At 32.4% G+C, this 5,433-nt stretch overlaps 1 long non-coding RNA gene across 1 annotated transcript; it reads left to right on the forward strand.

Annotated features, from left to right (window-relative positions):
- The first annotated feature begins 321 nt into the window (after positions 1-321).
- Positions 322-4,628, forward strand: LOC139509595 (uncharacterized). Its single transcript, XR_011661754.1, has 3 exons — positions 322-475; positions 2,690-2,832; positions 3,869-4,628. It is a non-coding gene; the product is annotated as an uncharacterized lncRNA (long non-coding RNA).
- The last annotated feature ends 805 nt before the right edge of the window (positions 4,629-5,433 follow it).

Consider the following 5,433-nt stretch of genomic DNA (forward strand, 5'->3'; position numbering starts at 1 on the left):
GAAACACTCACTGATGATGACATTGAAGCAATGTTTAAAACTGGGCAGCTGGGCTTGTCCAATCCTACAACTCTATTGCACACTCTCTGGTTTTTTAACACAATATATTTTGGCCTACGTGGTGTAACTGAACATTATCAGATGACATGGGGGGATGTCCAACTATGTAAAGACTCTAAAAGTCAGGAATACTTGCAAATGAACGAGAGAAATACTAAAACAAGAACTGGAGCAAATCTGAAAAACACAAGAGAAATTCCTCAAAGGGCCTGGGCCACAACTGATCAAACAAAATGTCCTGTAGCTGCATAAAAGCTTTACAAGTCAAAAAGACCTACAAAATATAGTAAGCCTGAAGATCCCTTCTACATTCAGGAGAACAACAACCCTGACAAGTCAGCCCTTTGGTTTAAGGCACAAAGAATTGGTATCAATAAATTAGGAAAATTCATGAAGAAAATGGCTTTAAATACAGGTAATAAAATATTGTAAACAGGTACATTTACTTGTTATTAATGTATATATTGATTCATACACTGCAACAAGTGTATTACAATATTTCTCCACTCGAGACAGTTAAATTTTATTATTTAAAGAGCGAGGCTTGCCGAGCTTTTTAAATAATTAAATTTAACTGTCGAGAGTGGAGAAATATTGTAATACACGAGTTATAACTTATAGTGTCGAAATTAGTTTGTTTAATGATTTGTATCATTCTTTTTCAAAGATTTTTAGAAACTTGTGTTCCTTTATGCAATGTCATCAGGCAAGGTCGCTTTTTCCCCCACGTCACAATATGAAAATTCTGAAAAAAACAAAACATGATGACGTCATAATCAATTTTGATTTAGAACAGATATTTTACTAGTGGTGAAAAATAGTTTACTCACACCACTCAAGAAATGTGCAGGTTTTCCCAAATTCATTGATTGGAGAAAGATTTGAGAAACCTATTTGTCAACAGTGACCGATAACTGTTTAATCTGTTTCTTTTATAAATCAGTTTAGTTTTGAAATTAAAAAAAAAATGAAAGTCATCATTGAGTATTTACCAATATGAAGGTAGAACTGTGAACAACATGTTGATAATTAAAATTTCAACAATGGTCAAATTAAGTTACTTGTACATTTTTATTCAAATTTAAGCAAGAGTAAATAGACACATTTTGACTCTACATGTAAACTCCAAGTCCAGGAATCGAACCCAGATCCCTCATCTGTAGATGAGTGTACTGACCATTGTACTAACAAGGATAGTTTAAATACATGTACATGTAGAATAATCTGTGTCAAATACTCAATACTTTGGTTGATATGTTTCCCCCCTTTTTTTATAAAAAATTCTCGATATATCCAGAAAATTCATCAACCCTGCCGTCTTAAAATTTTGTTTAAGGTTGATAAAAATCCAAAATAAACTCTATCCTTTAACCTAAAAAAAAAGATTACATGTAAGTTTTAACGCAAGCATAAAACATTTGTACATGCCACAAAGACACATATTACGTGTTATATTTCTCCACGAGAGACAGTTAAATTTTAAAATTTAAAATGCAAGGCGTGCCAAGATTTTGAATATATTTAAAATTTAACTGTCAAGACTGGAGAAATATAATACACGAGATATTCCTTTTGAGAGATTTGCTGAAAGTTGTGCTCTTTATTGGTACAATGTACATGCATAGGAAGATATGGTATGAGTGCCAATGAGATATAGATTTCACAACTGCATCAAGACTGTATTACAATATTTCTCCACTCAAACAGTTAAATTTTTAAATTCACCTAGTTTCCTGATGTCACAATAGAAAATTCAGAAGAAAGCAAAAAAAATTGATGTCATAATTGAAATTCAACCAATCATTTGCTGAGAACAAGAACAAATTTCTCTCTAGAGACGAGAAATATTTTTCTCACACCGGTCGAGAAAGGTGAAAATAACACGACAACTAGAGAAACAACTCTCAACCCAATCACCTTTTTTCATGACGTCACAATATAAAATTCAGAAGAATGCAAGAAATTTTGATGTCATAATTGAAATTCAACCAATCATTTGCTGAGAACTAATTTCTCTCAAGAGACGAGAAATATTTTTTTCACACCGGTCGAGAAAGGTGAAAATTGCACGAAAACTAGAGAAACAACTCTCAATCCAATTACAATTTATAAAAGTAAACCATTACAGGTCACGGTACAGCCTTCAACATGTAGCCTTGGATAACACAAGCTATAAAGAGCCCAAATTTAAAGTGTAAATTCATTCAAACGGGAAAACCAATGGTCTTTTATAAAAACAAGTGAAACAAGCAACATGTATAAATTGCATAAACAAACAACAACTACTGTTGTGTTCATCAGATTCCTGACTTAGGACAGGTGCAAACATTTGCAGAGGGATTAAATGTTTTAATGGTACCAAACCTTCTCCCTTTTACTGACACAAAACTGAATAGTATAACATCACAACATAGAAAAACACACAATAAAATATCAATTTGAAGGCATACATGTAAGTGACGTCATCATGGTTGTCTTTTTTCATGACGTCACAATAGGAAATTCAGAAGAAATCAAGAAAATTTGATACCATATTTGAATTTCCCCATATAAACACTGTACATGTGTATAACCAGCATGTTCTTTTAATCACTGCTTTTAATTATTAATACTGTACATATACTTGTAGGTATTATTAAAGAACACAATCAAAATGATGAGAACCAACCTCTAGATGACAATACAAACAGGCGCCTAACCAACCATTCAGCTAGAAGGTTTATGCTTCAGAAGCTTGACGATGAGGGAATTGAACATAATCATATCAAACAGGTTATTAATCATAAAAATATTACTACAACACCACTTGACTACATTAATTACAGTTTTCATCCACTCAATTTTTGTCATGATTGAATTTTGAACAATCATCTGATAAGAAAATTTTGTAACTGGAGATATGAAAATATAGATTTCACAGAGTGTTACGAAATTCTCCACTCGAGACAGTTAACGTTAAATTTTACAATTTAAAACACAAGGCTTGCTGAGCTTTTCAATATTAAAAATTTAACTGTTGAAAGTGGAAACACATATCGGTGGAATTTGTTTCTCTAATTTTATCAAAGATTAAATTCATTGATTCATTGTTAGTTGCTTTACGCCACACAGCTGACGCCGCATTAGCACAAAAAGGCTATATAACGGCAAAATTTGAACCATTGAAATTCAATTAATCACTTGCCAAGAACAGATTTTTCACTAGTGAGGAGAAATATTTTTTCTCACACCGGTCAGGAAATGTAAAAATAGCACAAAAATTGAAGAAATCCTTTTTAAAATTGTCGGATTATTTATTTTTTATTTGTGGATCTCATTAGGGTCTAAGTGCAACCCTGAATTGCTAATTCTTTGAGAGCATGACACATGTTAGTCAAATTATTGTACTGTACTGTGTTAGGAAGTCTAGGGGGACACTAGTCCAAATAATTATGACGTCTTGAAAGGCTATTTTTTTATAATTTTTTGGACGCCGTACATCAATGTACAGCGTCCCAAAAAAAATATAAAAAAATAGCCTAACGAGACGTCATAATTATTTGGACTAGGGGGGACACAAGAATTTACAAAAAATGAGAATTGCTTACAAAGTTACATACATAGTGTAAGCGGATACAGGAATTTGACAAAACAGTAAGTTGGATCCAGGATCAGAACCCCTCAATCTGTCAATGAGACACCCTTATTTAATATTTCACAATTCTAAATTCTAGTCCACCTTTACTTCTTCCTCAGATCCACACTATTTCATAAAAATTCACATATGGTTCATACTAGAAAGTTTATGATTTTTTTACTGATTTTTTAGATATCTGGACACAAAAACATACAGAGTATCACCACTTAATCAAAACTGAACCCTCAGAAACATAAACAGATAGCCCAATGCATCTTAGGTAACCAGGATCATGAGGCTGAAAGTGAACAACAAATACAGTCTTCACAGACAACGAGGACGGTTACGATGGGACGTCAATGCATCTTAGGTAACCAGGATGAAAATGAGCAACAAATACAGTCTTCGCAGACAACGAGGACGGTTACGATGGGACGTCAAGCAGTTCATCAAACAGAGACACAACTCGTGGTTGGGCAAAGCCAAAGTCACGATGCACCGCGTTCAGGAATGAACTATATCTTTGGGGCACCTATTTATGGGGGGACATTTAATATCAATATTAACAATACATCACCATCAGTTCAGCCTCCTCAGAAGAAACGCCGATTTGTTATCGAGAGTGACAGTTCACAAGATGAATAAACTACTGTGGTCAGCCGTTTTCAACTTCATTCATTCTCCTCGTGTTTATTTCAGTGAGCGGTGAACTTCATTCTACGCGAAAAAAGTTCTTTTTTCTTATCAACGTTCAATTGATAAAAACTATTTTAATGTTCTTTTTGTGATTAAATATGAATATGTTGGAATTCAAATTGAATTGGATTGTGTTTTTTTTAGATAATACTTGAAATTAAACAAAAGACTTATGTGCGTATAAATATGCTGGCGCGTAACACCGGATGACGTAGTTTAAGGCATGGTTGGGAGAATTTATTTTTTTATGAAACTAAAATAGGTTTTTTGGTCATTAGAAATGTAAGAATCTATATATCTTTAATTTTTATAAGATATCTTATTTAATTTGAAAGTAAATAAAATATCTCTATTAGTTTTATAAGATATCTCTATAAGTTAATAAGATATATCTATTAATTAATAAGATATCTTATAAGATATCTTACTTCATTATAAAGATATCTTTTAAATACATACTTTATAAGATATCTTATTAATTAATAAAGATGTCTTATTAACGTATGGAGATATCTTATATATTAAATAAGATATCTTTATAACCAATTAAATAAGATATCTCTATAAGTTAATAAGATAAATCTATTAGTTTATAAGATATCTTATTTAAAATGACATTATGAATAATTAAAACAATGAACGCTCCTACCGGAACTACACGGCAGTAAATAGATCATGTGATTGCACTTTCCAAAATGGCAGATGATACAGAGAAGAATCGGTTACTATTAAATATTCGCGATGTTATCCAGAAGGCAGACAGGTGTATTAAGAATGACGATCTTCGTCCAGAATTGGTTGTCCTGGAAATTAAACGCACCAAAGACATATTAGCTGTGTTAAAAGGGGTTTATCTATAGGAGGCAAACAGAGCTCGGGAAATCGAAGCCAGTCTAGATGCACTTCATCGCCAGTTAGATGTAAAAATTGCAGAGAAAAAGGAGGCTGTCAAATTTCAGGCACCACTGATAAGAACTGGTATATTAATTTTCTAATGTATATTATATACGTTGTACAGTAACTAACAATCTTTTTTCTCTCTATACTTTCCTGTTACTATC

The sequence above is a fragment of the Mytilus edulis genome, unplaced genomic scaffold (genome assembly GCF_963676685.1).
Source record: "Mytilus edulis unplaced genomic scaffold, xbMytEdul2.2 SCAFFOLD_308, whole genome shotgun sequence".
Lineage (NCBI taxonomy): Eukaryota > Metazoa > Mollusca > Bivalvia > Mytilida > Mytilidae > Mytilus > Mytilus edulis.